General features: G+C 45.1%; 1 protein-coding gene across 2 annotated transcripts in view; it reads right to left on the bottom strand.

Moving 5' to 3' along the window:
- Positions 1-13,642, bottom strand: part of LOC135543486 (rho GTPase-activating protein 6-like) — a 90,401-nt gene that overhangs the window by 52,530 nt on the left and 24,229 nt on the right. The window lies entirely within an intron of this gene.

Here is a 13,642-nt window from a genome sequence, read left to right as displayed (position 1 = left end):
CAATGCAACAACAACATACCGATATTCAGTGATTTTTTGTTGTTGCAGTGTTACAATACATTTCCTGCAAATCTACACATTTTGCCATAGGCTAGTGAGACACTTTTGCTGTTTTAAAGCACATTTCTTGCAGTTCTATATATGTTTTCATCGTGTTCATGATATCAGTGTGAGAGTGACTGGGGGTCATTGCCACAGTAACCTAATGTAGCGTGTGTAAAAGAAACGCCTGAGCTGGTCCCCACATTATAGGCTGTTATAAGCTGTTATAAGCTGTTATAGGCTGTTATAGGCTATTATAAGCTGTTATAGGCTGTTATGGGATGTTATAAGCTGTTATAGGCTGTTGTTGTAGGCTGTTGTAAACTGTTATAACAGCCTATAACAGCTTATAACAGCTTATAACAGCCTATAACAGCCTATAACAGCTTATATGCTGTTATAGGCTGTTTACTCAATCACCCTCCTGTTGTACAATTATTGTAGGCTGTATTAGGCATGGTTGTCACAGCGGTGTGTAATTGGATAACAAAAAAACAAAACAAAAAGTTCACCCCATTGCTTCTACAGAAACTTACAAAGAATCAACAGCCTTTGGAGTATGGATGCTGGGAAATGACTGTAAACCAATGAATGTGTTGTGACCTCATCACTACGCAAGACCCCTTCTGTACATTGTTTGCAGTGGGGGGGGGGGGGCTATAGATGAGACCCTCAGACTTTACAATTATGCATGATGGCTATGTGTCACACTACTGTTAAAAGGATATTAAACACAACTAGTGGCTAAAAATAACTCTAAATGAAAAAGCCATTAGGGCTTTAGGGGGACATTGCTGAGTTTGTGCAATGCTTTGTGTGAGACCAGATTTGAGCAATCCTGGCCAAGGTTTGCCTGCAATTTCTACAAACACAGAAATGAAATAAAGCGGTTTCATTGGGTCACGGTGCACAGGGACTAATACTGGCCTCCTGTGAGGGGTTTACAATACACTTTCCAGGCTCATATTCACTTGAGTTATTGCAAACCATTTGCTTTGCTAGCTGACCAAGGGTTTATTGGGAAACTTTCTTCACTGTCCATATTTCATGTACAGAGCTCTTATAGGGGACATTAAAACTGAACCGGCCTGGTTAAACCTCAGGGGACATGGTTAAACCTCAGGGGACTCGATTGAAAATGACATGCAGCACATGATTAGGGTATGTAGGCTATACGCACATTCATACACACACACACACACACACACAAAGTCTGAATACCGGTGTAATCAGAACGAGACGTAAACATCTGAAGAATGTGTGAGGCACAGCAAAGTGAAATCCACCGACGAAAAGGAAAGGAGGGTTTTTGCATTACACTACAGTGCAGCTATATCAAAGTGCATGATCACGATCAACTGACGTCATCACTTGTTACAATCTTGTTACAGTATGGAAACCTGGGAAACGTGTTAGGTTGGTCAACCCTGCTCCCTGAAAGAAACATAGACCTTGTGGCACTGTCCAAATGAAACAATTATGAAGTCGTTTATTTACAGGGGGTTTTTCCCAATGCCACTCATTGAGTTCACTCCACTGGGTAAACATGAGTTCATATCTGAAGGAGCCACTTGGTGATCCCCCTGGAGAAGTCCTTTGTCTCCTAAAATGGCAGTTTGATAGTCCCAGTGTGACTTTGGCTGACACGCTGACCCAGCGGCCTGTGCTGCAGAGGAGGAAGGAACGTGGCAGAACATCCCAAAACTCCAGATGTGTTGTGTCACACAACATGGGGTGCTTTGTCCCAACTGAGCAGAGCTCTCACTGTTCAAGCCCTAGCAGTGAGAGAGAGAGAGAGAGAGTTTAACTCAAGAAGGAAAGCTGATCAAGAAGAAAAGGTCAGCAGCAGTGGTTTATTAAGTGAAACAGAAGACATGTTTAAGCTCCCACACCTCTATTGAGAAAAGGTTGCCAGTTCAATTCCAAACTGGCCACTGCTATGTTATGTGGGTCAATCCACTTCATTCTGCTCACTGGTTAGTGAGTAGGATATACTTTGAGAATGCTCGACACTATACATTCCATCTTCAATTGGCTGCAGACAAAATGCCTCATAAATGTGTCTGCAAATGGCAACCTAACCAAAAGACCATAATGTTACATACGGTCTGGGTGAAGCCTGCATACATATTATCCTGAGCTCTTCTTGCAATGTACTCACAGCTCGTCAAAGAGACACATTGCCTAATCCAACAAGTGAGAAATAATAATTGAAAGGTGCAGGTCCCTCCCTGCTTCCTCCCTCACAGCGTAAAACTTTGGAAGTGTACGGCTCCGAGATGGGACCATGATAGTCATCATATCCAGTCTGACCTGAGTCATCTTGAACACATACATCTTGAGCCTTGGGATTTTCTCTGTCACCTTTAACCTGCTTCCTGTGGTGCTCACGTTCAGCGGCAGAGCCATTTTCTTTTAGTATCGTATTTAGCACGTTGCTTGATATTTCCCACCGTTGATTCTGGCATAGAATGATCCTATTGATGAGCGACATATTTCACAGTCAAGTCATTCATAACAAAAAGACTAACAAAAAGACTAACAGTGGGACAGAATGTGGAATGTTACTACTCCCCAACACATGACACAAACACACACATCTAATAATGTTTCACATGCTCCATTATGCTTCACACCTCTGATATTTCTGGTTGTGTGTACATGGGTTGTATGGACAATTGCTTATTGTGATTCAACTACAGTACAACGTACGGTGTATATATAACCCTGACGTATTCCACTGCCTGCCATGTGTCTGTCTCTGTAACTGGTAGTTGAATTGTTTATTCCTATGCCTGATTCTGTGTGATGTTACTTACTACCTCAGTTGTTTCTCCCAGGCTTATGCATCTGGAAAAATACTAAAGAATGAAATGCACTCATTGGCGGCCATCCTAATGCCTTCTGTCATCGTAAACTCAGAGCGTGGAGCAAAATGCAAATGTTTACATCGCTCAGTTACTACGCGCCCACTTTATTCAGACAAGTGACTACATGCTTCTGCACTGAAATCCCTGAATCGTATGGAACATCTCCCATAAAAGCCTTGATGACAGTCCAATGAATGACAACATATCCCATAAGTGGTCACGACCTGTCTAATAAACATTCGCAGAAGAAACTCGGCGTGAAATACTTGCACGAGTTCTGTTGTTGCCCTTTCGATGATCGTTTGGTGGATTCGTTTTTGTTTATGTGACTCTCTTTCCTCATCTGGATATCTCCTATGATACGAGAAAAGAGCCAATGAAACACTGCAATAGAATAATAATTAATATTTCACCCTTGACAAATTTACCGCACTTGTTTAAAGCTGCTTTAAACAAGTGCGGACAACGTCACCTGTACGAACATGAGTTCTTGCAGAGGAAGGGGGTTTGGGTTAAGACACCCTTCTTCGCATCCACCCCATCCCAAACACACAACACCCCTGGTCTGGATTCAATCACCAGGCTTCAATCAGCAGGCAACAGGGACCACTTGCCCTGAATCCATTTCTATCCTGAGGGTGAACAAGAGTTCTATACATATTGTTTACTCCAGTTGTCTCATCCAAGAGCTGTTCAAGACCTATGCTAAAGCTTAAATGGGCAGAATTTATTTTCCAAAATTCCAAGTTAAAAGTAAAGCAGGAAGGAAGTAAAACGCTAATCAAATCCAAGTGTTTCAGAAGATAAAAGGCTATGGCAGTGAGATGGAATCCAGACCTGCATGCTTTTTTGGGGGGTCAGTGTGTCCTAGTTACACCCTCTTTGCCTGAATATCTGTCTACTGATGGCTGGCTATACTTCATCACATGCCTCACAGTGATGTCGTCATGAAGTTAGGCTTCTCTGGCGAAACTGCACAGCTTGTACTCTCCAGCACAGTGGTATGATACAAATTAGGATTAAGTTGGCCTGTGACGGATTGCGAGTGACGTTTATCAGGGTACACGTATAACACTGTGCTCTATTTCTCCCCTTAAGTTTTACATGTAGACAGGCCACTCACATCAACTATTCCCTGTTTAGCTCACTTAAAATATGGCATTATCTATTTCCTGTTTAGCTCACGACACAGTTTAAGAAATGTCTCTGTTGTGCCTTGGCTTCGGAGGCTTTTAAAACCATGGAAAATGATGTAGTTGGAATGGCATTCGTGTGAACTGTTAAGGACCTCAAAGGTAGTTTGAGAAGGCTTGCACCTTCTGCGAAGTGTCTTCAATGTCTCCATGTCAGACTGTCCTTAGGGGGAACACTAGTCCCGAAGAAACCAATGCGGACTCAGATGAACTGAAGGCAGGCGAAAACCAGACCTAGACAAGGAAATGTGATGTGCGGCTCACGCTGCTTTCACACAGCGACAGAGACAGACATCCTCCACCTACGCACCTACGTGTTTTCCACTGACCACCGTTGACGACTGTTGCCATGGCTTCGCGGCCTGCCAGCTGTGCGAGACTGCACAATGCTACGGATGTCCATACAATGTCAGTGTCACGCAGCGCATTGTTCGTCACATGAAACATACACTAAAGCTGATGGAGGACAGACTGAGGGTTACTTGACTGAAATGAAACACAGCAACGGGCATGCATTGCATCTGGTACTGACAATTTGACAGATGGTATTTGCTTGAAAATGATGTGGTAAAATTATACTAAATACAATTATCAAGCACTTTAGACACTACGTCCCTACCTCCATCCGTCCCCTTCTCTCCCTTTCCCTAAACCCCTTCTATCTGAGTCCTACTGTTGGCTCCAATGCCTTCCTGTGATGCTGTGATGCTGTGTCTAAGAAGAGAGAGAGATGTTTGAGGACTCCTTGTTGAATTCATCCTCAATAAAGCCAATGTCTCACCCTACAGTAATCAGAGACGGCAGACCCAGAGAAAACACCAACTCACTGCCGGCTAATGTCTCTCAAGTGACTCCTTTTCTGCACAGCTAAATATCCCTTAATTGCCCTCCCTCAAAATAAGGGTTGTCTAAATGGGCACACAGCAAGAAGAGGAATGGCTACTTTAAATTAGGTGATTATATTGCCCTGCGCTGTTGGGGATGTAGTACACGGTCTGCTCTGTAGTGTCATTGTGTGATTATGGGTGTTCTGGTCCATTAGGGAAAACTGAAGCTTGAGCATAGCGTTTGGTCTTATGAATTGGTCTCACAGACAGAGATAAAGCCAGAGTGAGATGACCGCATCCACACACACACACACATGCATGTACGTGGTCGTAGACAAGCACTGAATTTTCTCTCTCATCCTCCAGCCCTCTCCTTGTCTCTCCCCTCTCTCTGCTGGCCTTGACAGGGTCACCAGGCCTCTGAAGCCTGACCAAACCCAGTAGACATAACAGAACAAGTAGAGTGACAATGTCTGGAATGGCTGTTCTGGTGTGACCATCCTCTCTCCTTTTTTACCCCCTTTTTCTCCCCATTTCATGGTATGCAATTAGTAGTCACTGTCTTGTCTCATCGCTACAACTCCCGTACGGGCTCAGGAGAGACGAAGGTCGAAAGCCATGCATCCTCCGAAAAACAACCCAACCGAGCCGCACTGCTTCTTAACACAGCGCGCATCCATCCCAGAAGCCAGCCGCACCAATGTGTCAGAGGAAACACCGTACACCTGGCGACCTGGTCAGCGTGTACTGCGCCCAGCCTGCCACAGAAGTCGCTAGTGCGTGATTTTTTAACATTTTTAATTTCACCTTTATTTAACCAGGTAGACAAGTTGAGAACAAGTTCTCATTTACAATTGCGACCTGGCCAAGATAAAGCGAAGCAGTTCGACACATACAACGACACAGAGTTACACATGGAGTAAAATAAACATACAGTCAATAATACAGTAGAAACAAGTCTATATACCATGTGAGCAAATGAGGTGAGATAAGGGAGGTAAAGGCAAAAAAAGGCCATGGTGGCAAATAAATACAATATAGCAAGTAAAACACTGGAATGGTAAATCAAATCAAATTTTATTTGTCACATACACATGGTTAGCAGATGTTAATGTGAGTGTAGCGAAATGCTTGTGCTTCTAGTTCCGACAATGCAGTAATAACCAACAAGTAATCTAACTAACAATTCCTAATCTACTGTCTTATACACAGTGTAAGGGGATAAAGAATATGTACATAAGGATATATGAATGAGTGATGGTACAAAGCAGCATAGGCAAGATACAGTAGATGGTATCGAGTACAGTGTATACATATGAGATGAGTATGTAAACAAAGTGGCATAGTTAAAGTGGCTAGTGATACATGTATTACATAAGGATGCAGTCGATGATATAGAGTACAGTATATACCAATTTGTAAGTCGCTCTGGATAAGAGCGTCTGCTAAATGACTTAAATGTAAATGTAAATACGTATGCATATGAGATGAATAATGTAGGGTAAGTAACATTATATAAGGTAGCATTGTTTAAAGTGGCTAGTGATATATTTACATCATTTCCCATCAATTCCCATTATTAAAGTGGCTGGAGTTGAGTCAGTGTCAGTGTGTTGGCAGCAAATCAAATCAAATCATATCAAATTTTATTTGTCACATACACATGGTTAGCAGATGTTAATGCGAGTGTAGCGAAATGCTTGTGCTTCTAGTTCCGACAATGCAGTAATAACCAACAAGTAATCTAACTAACAATTCCTAATCTACTGTCTTATACACAGTGTAAGGGGATAAAGAATATGTACATAAGGATATATGAATGAGTGATGGTACAGAGCAGCATAGGCAAGATACAGTAGATGGTATCGAGTACAGTATATACATGTGAGATGAGTATGTAAACAAAGTGGCATAGTTAAAGTGGCTAGTGATACATGCATTACATAAAGATGCAGTAGATGATATAGAGTACAGTATATACGTATGCATATGAGATGAATAATGTAGGGTAAGTAACATTATATAAGGTAGCATTGTTTAAAGTGGCTAGTGATATATTTACATCATTTCCCATCAATTCCCATTATTAAAGTGGCTGGAGTTGAGTCAGTGTCAGTGTGTAGGCAGCAGCCACTCAATGTTAGTGGTGGCTGTTTAACAGTCTGATGGCCTTGAGATAGAAGCTGTTTTTCAGTCTCTCGGTCCCAGCTTTGATGCACCTGTACTGACCTCGCCTTCTGGATGATAGCGGGGTGAACAGGCAGTGGCTCGGGTGGTAGATGTCCTTGATGATCTTTATGGCCTTCCTGTAACATCGGGTGGTGTAGGTGTCCTGGAGGGCAGGTAGTTTGCCCCCGATGATGCGTTGTGCAGACCTCACTACCCTCTGGAGAGCCTTACGGTTGAGGGCGGAGCAGTTGCCGTACCAGGCGGTGATACAGCCCACCAGGATGCTCTCGATTGTGCCTCTGTAGAGGTTTGTGGGTGCTTTTGGTGACAAGCCGAATTTCTTCAGCCTCCTGAGGTTGAAGAGGCGCTGCTGCGCCTTCTTCACGATGCTGTCTGTGTGAGTGGACCAATTCAGTTTGTCTGTGATGTGTATGCCGAGGAACTTAAAACTTGCTACTCTCTCCACTACTGTTCCATCGATGTGGATAGGGGGGTGTTCCCTCTGCTGTTTCCTGAAGTCCACAATCATCTCCTTAGTTTTGTTGACTTTGAGTGTGAGGTTATTTCCCTGACACCACACTCCGAGGGCCCTCACCTCCTCCCTGTAGGCCGTCTCGTCGTTGTTGTTAATCAAGCCTACCACTGTTGTGGCGTCCGCAAACTTGATGATTGAGTTGGAGGCGTGCGTGGCCACGCAGTCGTGGGTGAACAGGGAGTCTAGGAGAGGGCTCAGAACGCACCCTTGTGGGGCCCCAGTGTTGAGGATCAGCGGGGAGGAGATGTTGTTACCTACCCTCACCACCTGGGGGCGGCCCGTCAGGAAGTCCAGTACCCAGTTGCACAGGGCGGGGTCGAGACCCAGGGTCTCGAGCTTGATGACGAGCTTGGAGGGTACTATGGTGTTGAATGCCGAGCTGTAGTCGATGAACAGCATTCTCACATAGGTATTCCTCTTGTCCAGATGGGTTAGGGCAGTGTGCAGTGTGGTTGAGATTGCATCGTCTGTGGACCTATTTGAGCGGTAAGCAAATTGGAGTGGGTCTAGGAGGTGATATGGTCCTTGACTAGTCTCTCAAAGCACTTCATGATGACGGAAGTGAGTGCTACGGGGCGGTAGTCGTTTAGCTCAGTTACCTTAGCTTTCTTGGGAACAGGAACGATGGTGGCCCTCTTGAAGCATGTGGGAACAGCAGACTGGTATAGGGATTGATTGAATATATCCGTAAACACACCAGCCAGCTGGTCTGCGCATGCTCTGAGGGCGCGGCTGGGGATGCCGTCTGGGCCTGCAGCCTTGCGAGGGTTAACACGTTTAAATGTTTTACTCACCTCGGCTGCAGTGAAGGAGAGACCGCATTTTTCCGTTGCAGGCAGTGTCAGTGGAACTGTATTGTCCTCAAAGCGGGCAAAAAAGTTATTTAGTCTGCCTGGGAGCTAGACATCCTGGTCCGTGACTGGGCTGGATTTCTTCCTGTAGTCCGTGATTGACTGTAGACCCTGCCACATGCCTCTTGTGTCTGAGCCGTTGAATTGGGATTCTACTTTGTCTCTGTACTGACGCTTAGCTTGTTTGATAGCCTTACGGAGGGAATAGCTGCATTGTTTGTATTCAGTCATGTTACCAGACACCTTTCCCTGATTGAAAGCAGTGGTTCGCGCTTTCAGTTTTACACGAATGCTGCCATCAATCCAAGGTTTCTGGTTAGGGAATGTTTTAATCGTTGCTATGGGAACGACATTTTCAACGCACGTTCTAATGAACTCGCACACCGAATCAGCGTATTCGTCAATGTTGTTATTTGACGCAATACGAAACATGTCACAGTCCACGTGATGGAAGCAGTCTTGGAGTGTGGAGTCAGCTTGGTCGGACCAGCGTTGGACAGACCTCAGCGTGGGAGCTTCTTTTTTTAGCTTTTGTCTGTAGGCAGGTATCAGCAAAATGGAGTCGTGGTCAGCTTTTCCGAAAAGGGGGCGGGGCAGGGCCTTATATGCGTCGCGGAAGTTAGAGTAACAGTGATCCAAGGTTTTCCGCCCCTGGTTGCGCAATCGATATGCTGATAAAATTTAGGGAGTCTTGTTTTCAGATTAGCCTTGTTAAAATCCCCAACAACGATGAATGCAGCCTCCGGATAAATGGTTTCCAGTTTGCAAAGAGTTAAATAAAGTTCGTTCAGAGCCATCGATGTGTCTGCTTGGGGGGGATATATACGGCTGTGATTATAATCGAAGAGAATTCTCTTGGTAGGTAATGCGGTCTACATTTGATTGTGAGGAATTCTAAATCAGGTGAACAGAAGGATTTGAGTTCCTGTATGTTTCTTTCATCGCACCATGCCTCGTTAGCCATAAGGCATACACCCCCACCCCTCTTCTTACCAGAAAGGTGTTTGTTTCTGTCGGCGCGATGCGTGGAGGAACCTGTTGGCTGCACCGCATCGGATAGCGTCTCTCCAGTGAGCCATGTTTCCGTGAAGCACAGAACGTTACAGTCTCTGATGTCCCTCTGGAATGCTACCCTTGCTCGGATTTCATCATCCTTGTTGTCAAGAGACTGGACATTGGCAAGAAGAATGCTAGGAAGTGGGGCACGATGTGCCCGTCTCCGTAGTCTGACCAGAAGACCGCTACGTTTCCCTCTTTTTCGGAGTCGTTTTTTGGGGTCGCTGCATGCGATCCATTCCGTTGTCCTGTTTGTAAGGCAGAACACAGGATCCGCGTCGCGAAAAACATATTCTTGGTCGTACTGATGGTGAGTTGACGCTGATGTTATATACAGTAGTTCTTCTCGGCTGTATGTAATGAAACCTAAGATGACCTGGGGTACTAATGTAAGAAATAACACGTAAAAAAAAAAAAAAAACTGCATAGTTTCCTAGGAACGCGAAGCGAGGCGGCCATCTCTGTCGGCGCCACTCAATGTTAGTGGTGGCTGTTTAACAGTCTGATGGCCTTGAGATAGAAGCTGTTTTTCAGTCTCTCGGTCCCAGCTTTGATGCACCTGTACTGACCTCGCCTTCTGGATGATAGCGGGGTGAACAGGCAGTGGCTCGGGTGGTTGATGTCCTTGATGATCTTTATGGCCTTCCTGTAACATTGGGTGGTGTAGGTGTCCTGGAGGGCAGGTAGTTTGCGCCCGGTGATGCGTTGTGCAGACCTCACTACCCTCTGGAGAGCCTTACGGTTGAGGGCGGAGCAGTTGCCGTACCAGGCGGTGATACAGCCCGCCAGGATGCTCTCGATTATGCATCTGTAGAAGTTTGTGAGTGCTTTTGGTGACAAGCCGAATTTCTTCAGCCTCCTGAAGAATGTGCAAAGTAGAAATACAAATAATGGGTGCAAAGGAGCAAAATAAATAAATAAATACAGTAGAGAAAGAGGTAGTTGTTTGGGATAAATTATAGGTGGGCTATGTACAGGTGCAGTAATCTGTGAGCTGCTCTGACAGTTGGTGCTTAAAGCTAGTGAGGGAGATAAGTGTTTCCAGTTTCAGAGATGTTTGTAGTTCGTTCCAGTCATTGGCAGCAGAGAACTGGAAGGAGAGGCGGCCAAAGAAAGAATTGGTTTTGGGGGTGACCAGAGAGATATAACTGCTGGAGCGCGTGCTACAGGTGGGTGATGCTAAGGTGACCAGCGAGCTGAGATAAGGGGGGACTTTACCTAGCAGGGTCTTGTAGATGACATGGAGCCAGTGGGTTTGGCGACGAGTATGAAGCAAGGGCCAGCCAACGAGAGCGTACAGGTCGCAATGGTGGGTAGTATATGGGGCTTTGGTGACAAAACGGATTTTACTGTGATAGACTGCAGCCAATTTGTTGAGTAGGGTATTGGAGGCTATTTTGTAAATGACATCGCCGAAGTCGAGGATTGGTAGGATGGTCAGTTTTACAAGGATATGTTTGGCAGCATGAGTGAAGGATGCTTTGCTGCAAAATAGGAAGCCAATTCTAGATTTAACTTTGGATTGGAGATGTTTAATGTGGGTCTGGAAGGAGAGTTTACAGTCTAACCAGACACCTAGGTATTTGTAGTTGTCCACATATTCTAAGTCAGAGCCGTCCAGAGTAGTGATGTTGGACAGGCGGGCAGGTGCAGGCAGTGATCGATTGAAGAGGATGCATTTAGTTTTACTTGTATTTAAGAGCAATTGGAGGCCATGGAAGGAGAGTTGTATGGCATTGAAGCTTGCCTAGAGGGTTGTTAACACAGTGTCCAAAGAAGGGCCAGAAGTATACAGAATGGTTTCGTCTGCGTAGAGTTGGATCAGAGACTCACCAGCAGCAAGAGCAACATCATTGATGTATACAGAGAAGAGAGTCCGTCCAAGAATTAAACCCTGTGGCACCCCCATAGAGACTGCCAGAGGTCCGGACAGCAGACCCTCCGATTTGACACACTGAACTCTATCAGAGAAGTAGTTGGTGAACCAGGCAAGGCAATCATTTGAGAAACCAAGGCTGTTGAGTCTGCCGATGAGGAAGTGGTGATTGACAGAGTCGAAAGCCTTGGCCAGATCAATGAATACGGGGTGGCAACAATTTTGGCAGATCATTTTAGAAAGAAAGGGTCCAGATTGTCTAGCCCGGATTATTTGTAGGGGTCCAGATTTTGCAGCTCTTTCAGAACATCAGCTGACTGGAATTTGGGAGAAGGAGAAATGGGGAAGGCTTGGGCGAGTTGCTGTGGGGGTGTGCAGTGCTGTTGACCGGGGTAGAGTAGCCAGGTGGAAAGCATGGCCAGCCGTAGAAAAATGATTATTGAAATTCTCAATTATAGTGGATTTATCAGTGGTGACGGTGTTCCCTATCTTCAGTGCAGCGGGCAGCTGGGAGGAGGTGTTCTTATTCTCCATGGACTTTACAGTGTCCCAGAACTTTTTTGAGTTAGTGTTGCAGGAAGCAAATTTCTGTTTGAAAAAGCAAGCGATGAGATAAGGATATCCCTACCGGCCAAACCCTCCCTAAACTGGACTATGCTAGGCCAATTGTGTGTCGTCCCATGGACCTCCCGGTCGCAGCCAGCTGCGACAGAGCCTGGGCTTGAACCCAGAGTCTCTGGTGGCACTGTGATGCAGTGCCTTGGACCACTGCGCCATCCGGGAGAACCGACCATCCTCTCTAAAGGAAACACAACCCAGTGAACCCAGTCAACCCACTATATTATACTGAGAACTGGGAACAGCCCACTGCTCTACAAAAAAAATACAGGACATATTTGGTGACTTTGCTAATAATACATTTCTAAGATTTTTTGTTGTTGTCATTTCACAACGTCCAAATCAACAAAGTCTTGACGTTGAACACATCGAAACCCTTATCTGTCGCACAACCGAGAAGCTCCAGTTCTTTTGCGTCTCGTCCTAAATATTTATGTTGGATTCTAAACACATGGTTCTGAGAACCCGGTCTGCAAGCTGTAAAAAGGGGTCATTGTATGTGTTAGAAGAAGGACAGGGAGCAAGCACAGAGAGGGCAAGCACAGAGGATATCGTTTTGGTTTCATGCCGCCTCTTCCTGTGTCAGAGTGCCCTATTTGTCAAACACAACGTAGACTGGACCATGACATTGCTATCTCACCTCCTACTGTCACGACTTCCACCGAAGGTGGCTCCTCTCGGTGTTCGGGCGGCGCTCGGGGGTCGTCGTCACCGGTCTACTAGCTGCCACCGATTCCTTTTTCTTTTCTGTTGGTTTTGTCTTGATTGTTTTCACCTTGTTACTTATTTGTTGTTAATTATTGGCCTATTTAAACTTCCAGGGCCCGCCTGCTTTTGTGCGGGCTTATTCTCACTGTCAGTGGTGTAATTCTTTTGCTTATACGTATTTTGCTGTCTGTTATGTTGCCTGGTTTTGGGGACACTCCTGTTTATTGGTCATTTTGCCTGGTTGTTGGCTAGACCCAGCTTAATAAACGTATGTGTTGGAAGCATTGCTCTCTGCGCCTGACTCCACACCCACCACTCCTAGCTATCCGTGACACCTACACCACACTAGGCCACCACAACATTAACACACACGCTCACACACGCAAAAGGACCCAAAAAACATTCATGACGTTTCATCTGAGCCTACCCATAGTATAGTTTTGTTGTATATGACCTCGTTCACCTGACCTTTGAAGCAAACATGCCCATAATGGGTTATACATTCTCTCACATCAGCTTGTGGGGAATTCCACTACACATCATATTATAGTATTTTACACGTCATACTGAAAAACCATAGTATGAAGCATGTGGCATTAATGATGAGTGAACACAAACTACCACTGTTTATATCGTCTATTGGCAGTCGGCGTAAAACTACTGTAAACAATATTGAATTCATTGTTTGCAGCATTAGGTCCAAACTGTACTTTTCCAGACGTTCTGTAAACATTTACACTAACCCACGGAGGATCTGACAATTGAAACATCTACATTTTGGAGAACGATTCTAAAGGTTTTATCTCATGAATTGACTCTCCTTCCAAAAGCTTAGTTATGTGTTCCACTTCTATTTGAGCTTCTGCAGGCAATTGTGGGAGAGAGAGGGATGAGGGA

The sequence above is a fragment of the Oncorhynchus masou genome, chromosome 7 (assembly GCF_036934945.1).
Source record: "Oncorhynchus masou masou isolate Uvic2021 chromosome 7, UVic_Omas_1.1, whole genome shotgun sequence".
Classification (NCBI taxonomy): Eukaryota; Metazoa; Chordata; class Actinopteri; order Salmoniformes; family Salmonidae; genus Oncorhynchus; species Oncorhynchus masou.
This window is presented reverse-complemented; position numbering and strand designations above follow the sequence as displayed.